This window comes from Chinchilla lanigera, unplaced genomic scaffold (assembly GCF_000276665.1).
Source record: "Chinchilla lanigera isolate Chin_1 unplaced genomic scaffold, ChiLan1.0 scaffold00003, whole genome shotgun sequence".
Taxonomy (NCBI): domain Eukaryota; kingdom Metazoa; phylum Chordata; class Mammalia; order Rodentia; family Chinchillidae; genus Chinchilla; species Chinchilla lanigera.
The window spans coordinates 34,398,471-34,413,729 of NW_004955404.1; positions in this window are offsets into that span (position 1 = coordinate 34,398,471).

Consider the following 15,259-nt stretch of genomic DNA (forward strand, 5'->3'; position numbering starts at 1 on the left):
TGCCTGACACTGGTATGGCCCACCTTTTCCTCTTTCCATTATCGTGGGAACCAATTTTCAACTGGGGTAAGTCGAATGCATCTCACCTTAGCTGAACTGTATATCACTTGTTTTATTCTGCAGGCATGTTGGATGGCAAGTGTGGATGCATGCATGAACCCTACTTGGCATGTTTGCTCGTGTATGGAAGGATGAAAGTAGGTTTACCCAGTTAGGGGTGTGAGTTAGTAATGCACCCTCTCTTGAATCTGTGTGTGTATGTGTGTGTATAGGGTCCTGAAGAGGTTTCTACATAGCTGTGCAGGTCTGAAAAGCATCACATTTTAAATCTTTTTTTTTTTATTTTAAAGATAAAAAAACTAACAAAACAACAATGAAGACAAAATAAAAACAACACAATCAAAACAAAAACAATACATGACCTCATAACAAAATGGTAGGAATTAACAGTGGTTGCTACATTACATATTTTTATCTTCAACAAAGTTGGTCAGTCCACCGAATGTAAGAATGTAAGATTGATGAAACAGTCAAAGACAGTAGCAAATAATAATAAAAAGCTACACACATTGGAAATTGTGCAGAGCTTCACCATACAAGATGATAGGAGTTCAACAATGGTTCTTATACTGCATATTGTTGTTTTCAGGCCAGTCGTTCTGATTACGAGATACAAGCATGCAAAATTGGTCAAGAAAAAAGAAAACTTTAAGCATGGACTTTTCCTTTCAGTAAACCACAGACAGCAGCAATATACTTGGGACCTTGGGCTCTGCCCCCTGCCGCAGTGGTGGGAAGGTGCCTAGGACTCAGGAAGCCTCGGTGAGCTCACATTTCAATTGCTCACAATAGTTATCACATCAATGACCTAGCTTTTTCCTGGTTTCCTCTTTGAAACTTCATATCTTCTCATGAAAGCTTCCTGAAGAGTCAATTTTATACTCTCTTCTTAAGAAGACAAGAAACTCAAATCCTGCTTTATGTATGAAGAGAAACAGGGAAGATAGCTAGGACTGCAGGTGGCCCTAAAGTAACAGATACCCAGGATGCAAACACGGCCCTGCCATCGATGAGAATAGGTGGAGCATTACAAGTACTAAGGGTCTTGCTGGCGTATAAAGGTGAAACGCAAGTATTTGCTCATGCAGTGGTGACAACCCAGGAAAGAAATGAAGGGAGTGTTGATTATATGATTATGGTGTTTGATGGCATTGATTATCTGCTTTAGGAATCATAAACAAGGAAATAAAATGGCAGATTCGGACTAGCTGATTCTCATTTCGAGGTGTGCTGTGAGGGTAAAAGTGTCTGTATGCCAGACTTTAAAAAGTCTCTTATCCCATACAGCCACAGAGCAGATAATGATGAAAACCTAGCCCAGGACTCAGTTGTAAAGTTACCAGAATAACAGAGAGACCTTGCACAGCATTCACAGTACTATGCTAAATTCAAGTTTATGGCATAAAGAATAATATCTTCAGAACTGGCATGTGGAAATTCGGTGAATAAGCTGGAAAATCTTGAGCCTTTGGTTCTTTGGAGCATTAAACAGGCCTTCTTCAGTTGGAGAAACTGGAAAAGCCTCATCCGGGTGGGTGCTACATAGCTTTCTCAAGAACTTACCTTGACTTTTCTCATTGTCTCCTGATCAGTAACCAGGATCAGGTCTCAGGAGAGTCTAAGCAGGGAAATGTTCACCCCCGTCTGGGAGGATGTAGACTGTACATCTCAATATTATAAGAATATGTTGACAGCAGTTGCAAACACAGGTAGATGAGTGGAATTTGAGGGTAGTGGATGTAGGAGGTGCCTTGGCAGTGTTAAGAAGTGTCAGATGCCTCAGGGAAATGACTATAAAATGGATTTATTATTTGAGATAAAAGTATACCCTTCCTGGGTTTCCTGGGAAGGTTTGAAATATTCACTTCATTGTCTCAATTCCTTTTTCTTGTTGCTGAGACAAAATATCCAACACCAAAGTTAAAGGAGGTTTAACTTTGGCTTAACTTTCTACCTTGCCTCTGTCACTCAGTTAAGTACCACAACCTAGCCTCTGAATTTTCAATCATTACTCCTGTTGTTACTAAGGAATCCAGCATCATGACACCACACCTTAATCTCAACTCTAAAGAGCCTCTACAGTACGTAGAGGTTCAGTTCATAGCTCCCAGTCAGGGAGGCATGGAAGAGGGGCATTGCAAAATAGAATATGTCCATGGCAAAGTAAGGCAGGCAGAAGACAGAAGGCAGCAAGAAATAAGCTACAAGCCACAAACAACAAGCAATGACATCAGCTCTCCTTCTTCTCTTATATTTTTATCCAGGCTACCTGCCCTTAGGACAGGAAGCCTTCACCCCTTTAGTCCTAGCATCACATCCTTGATCTTAGCATCTCACATCCTAGATCCAGCCACCTCTGAAAAGCCCCACCTATGACTGCATGGGACTTTAGAAGGACATCTAGATACAAGCCATAGCGTTCACTAACTCAATAAATGAATGTAGAAGGAGTCATAAGGAAATATTCCTTTGAGAAACTAGATGGTGACTATTCTTTAGAGTCAGGGAATACCTTGACTCTTACAACTAGAAGGAGAACTGAGAGCTGGCAGGGTGAAAGGTGAAGTTAGCTGCTGCAATGGAAACTTACAGCCCTTCATCGAGTTTTCAGATCCGAGCTAGCTTTCCAATTTAAAGTATTGATTAAAGGCAAAACTGAGTCCCCTGGAGTAAGAAACATAACACACTACTGCATGTACAGAAAACAAATATTTCCTTCTTTGTCCCTGAGTAGACCTGAGCCCAAGGACTACCTTAAGTAAGCACTGGAGAAAGAGATTCTCAGCTAACGTATTTAGGAGACTCAAACCTTCATCCTGTCCAAAGTAAAGGCTTGTGGAGAACAAGTGACCAATGGAAACTGACATGAGTTAATCTCACATTTGTCCAGTGCACCTACGAAAGCTACCTAGAGACTGTTTTCTGGCCTCTGGTGGACACTTGGAAAGGATATATGAAGAATTTTGAAAAAAAGAACATTTGTTCCCTGTCTTCTGTATTAAAAGCCATTATGTTAAGAAGGTCTAAGTGAAGACTCTGAAATTAAAACTTCCACGGCTCTCTAAGATATATGAAACAATATCATCAGGGATGTAGCATAAGATCAGTCATTTTCTGCCATGTGGTCCTTTGGCTAGATATGTCAAATGTGGTTTTTTATTTTTGTTTTTTAGAAAAACCTTATCAATAATGATATTCAAGGGCACTTTATTTCTTGAAACATGTTCACTAGCCATTTTTAAGGTTGTGCTCAATCTGTTTGCCTATCACAATGTAGGTTGAAAATGCCTTGTACATACTGATGGTCATAAGAAAGAACATTGCACTTGTTCATTATGGTAATAGTGCCACCATACTAGTCAACATGGTGAGTAGGAAGGGGCATTTGCTCTGAATGTCTTACCATAACAGATAACACAGATATTCAGAGGTACGCCACATCAGTTTTAGGTATTTAACAGCGTTGAGTTTGCCAGGAAATTGCTTCCGAGGGAAGTATAGGCTGTTGAGACCTTTTCTCATTCAGTCTTTGGTGAATCTGTTTGGACCATGGAGGCAAGATATAAAATCTTGTTTCAATTTTAGAGGCATTCTCTTTGGGAGTATTGTACTGACCTTAGTATGGAGTGTATTGAAAAACTGATGGCTTTGAATTCTATAAAAGGACCAAAACTACCTTGGTGATTCAGTCACAAAATATAGCTGATACAAGGTGCCAGGAAATTTGTGGTGGATAATGTTTACAGAATCTAGAAAGCTCTAATAGAACAGACACTCTACAAACAACTAGGAATCTGGGACAAAATACTGTATGTAGCTGAGAACTACTTACTCTTTGAAAGCAACTGCTAGCTAGCCTGAGCAGCCACGTATGGGGTATTAACTGATTATTTCACCAAAAACCTGCCATGAAGTGAATCACATTAAATCCATTGAGTCCCAAAGCCAGCTGGGTGCTTTAACTACCCATCATATAATGGAAATTATTTCTGCTTTCAAGATTAAAACCAAGAAACTCCACAGAATGTGAAAAGCTGTGTTCAGTGATGACCAAACTTCTTTGTCATCTTCTTTGTCTATATTAGTGACTGTCTTTCATTTCACATGTATGTCTTCATTTAACCAGGGAGATATTACATGTGACTAACTGACGAAGTGGAAAATTTGTTTTTTTATTCCAAAGTGAATGATCTGATTTGTCGGTGCTGGCTACTAGGGGCCTGCCAATACACTGGAGTCCTAACATCATATCTGCATTCCATGGTGCCTGTAGGGCAGTGGTGAAACTGAATCTTCTGAAAAGAAGAACTATAGGTAGAGCGTGTGATAATTCATTTTACACGGAGGGGAAAATAGTTCTGAGCTACAGATAAATGTGGACTTCAGTACAGTGACCAGTGACTTGATTGACGTAGCAGAGGTTTAGAAGAAATAGCCTTGAAGATTGGGACAAAGGATTTTGAGGAGGAAGTGTAAGCAGGAACCTATGTAAGTGGATGCGAAGGGCACAGAACTTTTGGTTTCGTGTCATCCCCACCAAAAAGTTCTACTGCAGAGAACTTTCTGAGCTGCCAGGCTGACTAAATGAATTATCAAGGGAATGTTGATCAGTTTCTCTCCTCGAACATCTTAGTCCTATCTGAAATGCACTTACTAACAGGGTGCTAGCAGTTTTTGGAGGCTCTCCTTGCACACCATGGCTTCCTTTCCTGGTAGCTACAACTTGCCTAACACTCTTTCACACCCAATCTGTGCATTAACAAAAATTGAGGGAATTATCCCTTAAAACAAGGAGAATAGGAACTAGTGGAGGTAAATTATCCTAGTGCAATCCAGGTAGAGTTAGACTCTTACTTTCTATTACAGTGATTAGATGAAAATACAACCTGGTATTGATTTTTTCATTTTCCTGTTTCACTTTTCTGAGTACACTACTTCTGTTTCTTGAAAGCATCTACAACAGCTACAGCAAAGTATCATTTTCAGTAGTGAAATGATAAAGTTATTTATTTTAAAGTTACCAATAAAGATGTTTACTTAGCATTATATTGATGACATAGCAATATCAACATAGTGATTTGATTAGTGTCTCCTTAAATTTACATCTACATAGGTCTTTAGAATGTAATTTTATTTGGAACAATCTTGTGTGTTGTTGTTAGTTAAGGATCTTGAGATGAAATCCTTCCGGATTTAGGGTGGACCTTAATTTCTAAAGACTTGTTAATCAGAGAAGTGATTTGGTCAAAGAGAGATGTAGAAAGAGAGCAGTCATGTGAAGATGGAAGTAGGTCAGGTGATGCTGCCACAGCCAGCAATTTTTAGGATCCACCAGAGCTGGAAGAGCAAAGGATTCCCTCCTAGTGCCTCTGAGAGGAGCATGGCTTTGCAAACTTAATTCTAGACTTTTGGCTTACAAGCCCATGAGAAAATAAATTTATGTTGCTTTTAAGCTATCAAGTTTATAGTAATTTGGTAAAGTTAGGGCACAAGTCAGCTGATAAGAGGGAAAGGAAAAAGAAATGAAAAAGAAAAAATAAGCAGTTGTTGTCCATTGATGACATGATAATCTACTGGAAAACCCCAATCAGTGGTATCTTGGTTCATGAACTTAATTCTTTCCACGATTTTGGTTGCAGAATTTGGGGAATCAGAATTGTGGAAAGAATTCAGTTCATGAACCAAGGTATTACTGTATATATAAGTCATTAGAAAATGTAAAGGAGATTTTGAAGTTTTTTCCAGAAGAAACAGAGTCAACTATGTTTCCTTAGGCCAGTACAAATGAAACAATATGGGTAGTTTAAAAATGTCATATTTACTAGCAAGAGAAAAAATAAGGTAGTTGGAAATATGTCTCCTCTCTTGTTCAGAGAAAATTATAAAAGATACTGAAAGATATGAAAGAAGACCCAAATTATATGTCTCCCAAGTGGAGAGCTAGAGCTAGATCTTACTAATAAGCAGGAAGATTATAAAAGTGTCCATATTGATCTAGAGATTCAAAATAATCTGGTTAAGATCCCAAATTCTTAAAATGGAATTTAGAAAGTTACTCTAGAATATATTTAGAAGGCCAAAGAGCAAATTCTTAGAGAAGGCACAGGCAAAGGTGAAATCAAGACATATTTTAAAGATGCAGCAAATTTAAAAGTGTGGAAATGGTGAAGGGATAGATAAAAAAGGTTAATGGAACAGAAATAGGAGTCTCCAAATAGTACATCAGGATTTGCATTACTCAGCTGACCAATCATAGGCTTTCATAGTGCTTAAATAATAATAGGTGACTTGCGTGGAAGAATGAAATAAGTCCCTATTTCACACCAGGAACAGCAAGAAGCTCCAGATGGACTGGTATTCAGTGTGAAATGCAAAACCTTTGAAACTTTTATAAGAAAATATCTTCATGGGTTCTAAGGAATGATTTCTTAAAGCAGAAATAAAAGTGAAACCTCATTAGAAAAAGCAGGCTATATTTGAATACACTGATAAACTAAAACATTCTCAGCTAAGAAGACACCTGGAAGTGAGTAAAAAACAAGTCAAATGTTGGGAGAAAATATTTATGACAAATATAACTTGCAAAATCTTAGGATGATGAATATGTAAAAACACTTATGCATCAGTAAGAAAGAGACAAATAGCACTTTGCCAAAAGACATAAATAGACATTCCATAGAAGTATAAAGCATGAATGCACTCCAAATATAAAGTGGCAATCAACTTTATGAGGAAAAAAAAGAAAAACTAAAATCAAAATGATATCATTTCATCCCTTCCCAATAGGCATCATTCTGACAACCCCAACTTTTCATAATACTCTAGTAGGATCATACATTATTTTAACAAATTTTGAAAAATAAATTTTTTTTAACCTGCTAAGGTGGGTTGATTCAGTAGTTTGACTAAGTACCTTAGCACATATTTTGCACTAGTTGTACATTTAGGAACATTCATAGCAATATTGTCTGTAATAATAAGTAATTGGAAATGATGCTGATCAACACTAAAATATATAGACAAATTGATATTTGCTTGTACTGTATTGCAGTGCAAGTGAGTGAATAGTATCTAGAAATATTACCATGCAAGTGTCTCCCAAACATAATGAGTGAAAACAAAACAAATGTAAGAAAAGCATAAGCAAAGAACTACTAATTAGTGCTATCAATTTCTCTTTTCAATGTGTGTGTGTGTTTTTCTTACTTAATTGCTTTGTCTTCATTCACACAACAGTGTTGAATAGAAGTAGCCATACTGGGCATCCTGGTGCTGCTCCTAATCTTAAGGGAAAAGCTTTAAATCTTAAAAATGTTGCATTTTCATTTTAAGTCATATCAAAACAAAGCATTTAAAATTTTTCTTTTTATCTTCTCTTTTAATACACTTGTTTATTACTAGAGAATGTATCGGTTAATTTCCACAGAGTTGTTATCCTTCCTATTGTTACTTTTTACTTGAATTCTGTTGTGGTTGGAAAAGATATCTTGTATGATTTCCACTCCTTCAGTACTTCCTGAGAGTTGTTCTGTCACCCAATATATGGTCTCCTCTGGAGGGTGTTCCAGGCACACTGAAGATGGATGTATATTCTGCTGCTTTGGGGGCCAGTGTTTCAGAAGCATCAGGTTGATACTCTCCAGTATCTAGTTGCTTAATTTATTTCTTTTGGGAGAAAATATGCTTATATACAGTAAGTATTATGACTCAATGGCAATAAATATTTAAAAAGTAAAAGACAGGAGGAGATTAACTGCACAAACTCTCCAATGAAATGAAAAAGCATGCAAAATGTAGTACGGATAAAGTATTTACCTTGTGAAAGAGGAGATGTACTTTTTCCTTTGATAATGGAGGGAAGTAAGTAGGAATGAATTAGGAAGAAAATAAATGTATTAAAATGTATCTAAGATTGTTGGTTTATAAGCATAAAGGGTTTGATTTATATGTATTTAATTCTCCTTTGAAGATATTGAAAATAAAATGTATCATAAAATATAAAAATTAACACATTTCTGAAATTTCTTTTCTTTTTTTTTTTTGTATCAGGAATCGAACTCAGGACCTTGCACTTGCCAGGAAAGCACTTGTGCCACTGAGCTATATCCCCAGCCCACTGCTGGATTTTACTTTTTGTGGAATTTCTATCTTTGAAAATATTCACTGTGGGAAGTGATAAATGTCGTATTTTTTTCAGTTTTAAAATTCTAACATAGATGGCTTAAATCTCAGATATTTTTGAGGTGTGATTGTAAATAATTTTTATTTTGTGACTGTAAATAATTTTTTAATCAAATACCAGTCAACTCAAGTCCCCACAAGTGTATTTGTTCTCTCAGTTATCTCTCCTCTAATAACTCCTGGGAAATGTAACTGAAGCTTGCATTTTTCTACAAATCCTTTGTGGTGCTCACCAGCAGTAGCATTCAGCCTGTGCATAGATCACCTCTTGTCATCAACTTCTCCAAATTTATAGCATTTGTCCCAAGTATAAACATGAGCTCTTGCTTTATTTCCCTTAAAGACAAAAAAAATTAGTTTTTATCAAAACATTAAAGAAGATTTGCCATACAAGTAGAATATATATTTGAATTAATTAACAACTTAAATTAGAAGAGGTTATCTTTAGTAACCAACTGTAGCCTAACCCAGACTTAACCCAGAATGTATGCAAAACTTCTTCACCTGAGTATAAGCAGAATCATTCAGTCTCCCTTAGGAGAATTTCCCAAGTTCCCTTCCTTGGAATCCAGGCCCCAGAGGGGAAGGGAAGAGTTTTGTGTGGCTTTCTCATTGCTGGCACAAAATACCAAATACTTGCAATTTAAAACGGGGGAGGTTTATTTGGGTTCACAGTTTCAGAAGTTTTAGTACATGATTTGCTGCCTCCAAGGAAGAAACACATGGCAGCAGGTGGACTGGAGGAAAGGTGCTCAATTCTGGGTGGCCAGGATCAAAGTAGAATGGGAAAACCCCAATAGCATTTCCTCTTCCTGTCCAGGTCCATTCATGTTTCCTGGGGTAACTTTCTGAGAGGATGTGTATACTTATCCACTGTCTCCTCACATCTGTGCTTATACAGATATTTGCCCTGTATTTTAGATGAGGTTTTATCAAGTTATACGCTTTTAATGATACATTCTAAACTTATTCCAACCTAGAAAATTGTATTTCCTCTTTTCAGTAAAATTTTAAATCACAATATGTGTGATCTCTAATTTGAACATTATAGGCAGACATATGAGAAAAGGAGAAAGTGGTATCACTAGAAAGGTAGGCTGAATGTGAGAATGAGAAGCTAAAATACTTCTAACTTCATCCTGAAGTCAGTGAAGTACTGTAGTGATAAAATTTGAGGTTATTAAGTCAACTTTGATGACAGTGTTACAGAAGAAAGACAGATGCATGCATTGCTTTCAAAACTTTATATTCTTTTATTCCTCATCTTGTGACTCAGGGACACAACTCCGACAACAAAGATTTCCTGTGTTAGCTGAAAAAAGGTATTGATATCTGTATTATCTTCTGGGATACACAATACTGAGCTAAGTATTGAAGGAATGAGGGTAGAGAATATATAAAATTCCATAACCAATCTGGAAAGACAGTTTAAATGTATTATTGGGTAATTTCTCATGATGTCAAAAATAATGTCTTCCATGAATGCATTATCTATGTGGTCATAAATACCTGATGAGACTTAGCTGAGTATGGATGACGGGGATATATCCTGGGTAACAGATGTAAGAAGTTTATTAATTTAGTGAACAAGGAATCATTTCCCTCTTTTTGGTTATTGTTGATACTGGATTCAAAATTCTTAATCTTTCCTTCTAAATTCTTTCCAATAGTAGAAATATTCAGAAACAACAGTGATCCGGAGTCATTCTGAAATATACTACAGCTAATTTCAGTTTTTCAAATTGGCCTTGAGGACATCTTTTAAGATTGAACATCATGAAACATGCAAAGAATCATGAAAAATGTTGGTGGAACTTCCAGTTGAGGAGTAGCTTCCATCGTGCTCCTCAACTGATGGATTAGGAACTGTGACAAAAAGAGACATGAAAAGGTTTATGTTTCTTGACTTTAGTTTTGAACAATAACCATCACAAAGAAATGCGTTTTGATGATTTATTTTAAAAATCTTCAATTCCAAAACATCTCATTAACAAGACATGAGCACTAAATAAGGGGAAAGCAAATGCAAAATCTTTACTGAAGAATAAATGGAAAATAATAGAGAGATAATGCTGTGATGTTTTTAAAGCTTAAAACTCCCTCCCTTGGACTCTAGATTCTCCAATAGTTACATTTTCCCTAAAGTGGCTTCCTTTCATAATAGACTAATGTAATATTTTAAGTATCCTAGATTCTTAAAATTAGTATTTCATAGAAATTTAGAGATGAAATGGACCTTATATATAATATTGTCTAAAGTGCAAAATCATCATTTACATTCTTCTTTTTCCTGACAATGATTCAGTTGACTTAAGATGTTCTAGGTTTCATCTGTTTGATAGATTTGCTATCAAATTTAAGAGATAACTCAGGTCCAAATATCCGGTCATGCAAGCCTTTACTATGTGCTGCCATGTGGATTTTTTATAGCACAGTTTACTCAAATCTGCTGTGTATGTTGGTAAATTCATAAGATATACTCTATTAAGCTTCATTTTATAGCAAGCAAAATTATTTTTGCATAATAAGCCTCTCTTCATTTTTGTTCCTGCACAGAAGCAATAACTTACTTCACCAGGCTCTACCCTTTCTTCAGACCAATTAGTACCCAAGCATCAATTCACCCAACCTACCATGGGCTCTCTAGGCATCTTGTGATTTTTCAACTTACAGAGCAAAATCTCTGGCCAGCCAGATTCTTTGCTTAGTCTTCCAATTCTATGTAAGATAATTTGGAACTTCTCTTTAATACTCTGTATTAATGACTTAGTAATTGTTAAATGTCTTTCCCAATAAAATTTGAAGTCAATGATTTAAATGCTCTTACTTAATCTTTGTAGCAATACCACAGTCTGTTACAAGTCAGAAACCAACTGATGCTTCTGCTCCTCTTGCATGAAAAAAGGAAGAGTTAATAATGGAAGCGTTTTCCTTTTAAGGATGCATTTCAATGGAAAAGGAAATCACAGTCTTTACTAACTTTGCCTTTGACATCCATCACAAATACATACTGATCATATACCCTTATAGTAACTCTAAGTTTAAAGGAGTGATCTTTGCTATCTTTATTTTGCAGAGTAAAATTTCATGAGTGAAAATATTCTTAATATTTCAGATGTCCTAGGATCTTTGAATTATTTTTCAAAATAAAATTACATGAGATATTATAGCCACCTCCTCTACCTTTGCCACCTTTGCATATTCTCAAAGAGTAACAGAGAATTTTGTAATTGAAATGTAACAATTTGGGCAAAATTTTATACTGTTTCACAAATGGGGAAGTCTAAAACCAGGGAAGTTAAATGATTTACTCAGTCTCACAAAGAACAAAGTTAAGAAGTGTCTGCTGAACTTTGTCAATGGTGTTTTTGTCTTGCATTACTTAGTGGATTGTTTTCCCTTCACATGTCTATTTTCCCCCCAGAGATTGTAAACTCTTCAAGGTCAGAATCTCATGCCTAGCCCAAATTTGGCATAGGTGTGAAATGAAGTGGTCTGACCACATGCCTCCGATAGCACAAGGCATCAATATACTCCTTTCATATTTCACCGCAAAAGTAGTAGTTGAGGGCTTGGAGATCTTAGTGCAAACTTGTTTATAAGTCTCACATGGATTATCAGATATGAATGCATAAGTCTTCTGGCTCTGCATATTCAAGGGTGTTATACAACCTTCACAGACATTATTGGTACTGGAGGCCTCCTCTTACTCATCTCTCTAATCTTAACACATTAGGTAATTACCTTTTCAGAATTCTAGTTGAGCCTGTTTTTAAATAGGGTGTGGGAGGTATAAGCATTTATATGTTAGTGAAAATGTTTATATGTTAGAGCAAGAGACTGAGGAATTAAATTCAGACCGCCCATTAACTCTAACTTATTTATTCCTCAAAAGAGCCTTAAGTTGCAGAAGGTAATCATTGCACTGTCTTGGTTCTATTGTACATGGAAAATATTTGCTTAAAGGCATTGTTTAGCAGTAATACCTAGTAAATGCTATTTATTTTGCCAAATCTTAGCCTGTTTGATTTATCCTTTTAAGGCACATTACTTTTCCATTAAGTGACAACTTAAGTATTCAGCAAGAATTCTTACAGAAAGCACTATAATAGCAAGTTCTAGTGATACGTAAGAGGCCATCTGTCTTTACAAGGCTTGTTTACAAGATTGGCTCTTGGTTGTTATCTAGAAACTTGGACTTCAGGAGAGTTTCAGTACCATAACTCATATAAGTAGCTCACTGTGCCTAAGGGATTTGTAAAAATAATGGGATTCACGTTCCATACCTATTGCCCTTCTGGGAGCTTGAGCCTTTGTAACATGCTAGGCAGAAGGTGCCTGTCTGATTGGCTCTCATTAGAAATCTCGGCCACTGGGTCTCTAACTAGCCTCCTTGATAGCCAACACCTCACATGTGCTGTCACACCTCATCGTTGGAGGAATTAAGTGTGTCCTATGTCACTTTCCTGGATGAGGACTCTTAGGAGCTTGCGTCTGGTTTCCTCTGACTTCAGCCAAAGTACCTCTTTCTTTGCTGATTTGACTTTATGTTCTTTCAGTGGAATAAATCCTAGCTGCAGGTCAGACTACATGCTGAATCCTCTGAGTTCTCCTAGTGAGACAGAGTAGGTGGTGGTCTTGGTGATCCTTGACAGATTAACCAAATAATTGCAGTGGCTAACCTTGCATAGCGTTTACTCTGTGCTAGTCCTCTAGAAAGAATGATATTTAGATGAATACATTAATCCTTACTTCAATCTCATGATCTGGATACTATTAACACCTTCATTTTAATTATGGAGGAACACAGGCACAGAAAAATATTTTGTCCATCCCCTTGGTAAATTACAAAACCAAGACAATTAGAATGTGGCAGTACATGAAAATCTAGGGAAAGAGAATCCAAATAGGTGACTCACAAACTTAAAATTTTGCCTTATTTAGTTCAGTATCTGGCTAATGAGAGGCAAATATGAATATAAACTTTATTACTTTTTCTAGACTAAAGTGAAAAAATGTGACAGATAGTTCTATGCCATTACTAGTATGAAAACTTCAGGTTTTTATCAACAGTGATTTTTTTTCTCATCTTTTAGTATTTGACTGACAAATTATTTTTCACCACATAGCTCATGTAACTGTTTTTTAGTGTGTCTGCAAAAAGTCTTAAGAATTATAGTTTACTTCATTGGCTGTCCTGTCAGGCAAATAGTAAGAAAAATGAAAATTTGGACATGCACTTTAAAGCTTTTTTGGTTTATTCATTTCTTTTCTTTATTTCCAAAAATATTATTCAAATTCAGAATTTCATTTAATGTTTTTCCTGGGAGGAGAGGGCAATGTTTTTGTCCACACAAAGCTACTTCCTTTCTCTGGACTCACATATCTGGTATCATGAATAATATTCTCTAACAGATCCACCCTTGTACATGTCACTTTATTTTAAATTGGACTCCAGGTTTTGCACCCATAACTTACAGAAGGAGGTCAAGGTGAAAAGGTAGGTTAGAATAGAGTTGTATAAATGGCGAACCAAGGGACAATTTATTCCTAGATCACTGAGTCAAGATGTCCGGAAGCTCACACTCTGTTAAAAGTTGCATAGGGAATGCACACATACAGAATGACACCCCCCCATAAAAATGAAGGTCTGTAAGAAACAGGTATCTGTACAGTCCCCTCAAAATTCTTACTAATTCTAAAGGGTCACACGAGAACATTGTAGTGATGAAAGCCTGCTAGACATCACCTTAACCAAGTAGTAAATGTGACATAACTAGTACAGGGACAAAAGACCTTCTGTACTGTACTTCCTCATATGTTGCAGGGAGCAGGAGACAACACTGATTTTAAATTTTAAAATGTCTTATATACACAAATTGAGTCTAATCAGGAGTATATAGCAGAAAAACTCAAATTGGGAGAGATTGAATAATGACTGTATTAAAAAATGTTAAAGACCTGAACAATAAAGAATGTCTGATAGACTGATCCAAATCAAAAAAGAATAACGAGCTATGATTAGTTTATGTAATATATATCTTGGATAGGATCCAAGATCTGAGAAATGAATAAATAAATGCGACATAGTTCATTAGTGGAACAATTGGTGAAATTTGAATAAAGCTGACGTATTAGAAATCATATTGTTTTAATAAAGACTTTACAATTTTGATAATTGTACTATGCTGAGTTTCTTGATTTGGGGAGATACATTCTAAAATATTTAGAGTTAAAAGAGCATTATGTTTGCAATTTGCTCTAAACTGGTGCTAATACAAATTTTTTTATGTTTTGAGGAAGAAGAGAGAATAAAACAAATGATAAAATATTAGCATTTAGGTGATACAGGTGAAGAATATACAAAATTTCTTTGTACTACTTTTATAACTTTTCAGTAAATCTGAGATGAATTTAACATTTGAAAACGTTGAAATAAACAAGGTCAAAGTGAGAGGGGATGGTAGAATTACAGTAAAACCATGAAGTTAGAACAAAAGCCCTGGGCAAATGTCACTTATGATCTAGGCGAGTGCCCATATTTAGTGAGCGCCCTTCTGTCCTAGGTACTCCCCCAGGTGCGAGACACATATGTGAGTGAGCAGAGCAACCAGGATTACTGCCCTCTGATGCTAATATTCCAGTGGGAGAAGACAGGGAAAAAATAAAATTGTGCAGTGCGTTTGAGCTTGGAAATAAAGAAAAAGAAAATGCATTAACCGGTGAAAGCAAGTGCACAGTACAGACAACGCGGTTATTGTCATAACGGAATCTTTGACAGGTTCCTCAAGCAAACAGGTAAATCCCTTCTGTCCAGGAAAAGGCTCTCCTCTGTGCAGGTGTGACCATACCCATGGCCACAGCCACCTAGACGGCAGGGTGATTCACCCGGGGTTTAGCAGGGAATTGTTCTCATTCCACAAATATTTTTATTTACGTGGAAAATCCGACCCACAGCAAAAAACACAGCACTATTTCTTTGATGCTGATAGGAATTGAGAGTTGGTAAAATACATAG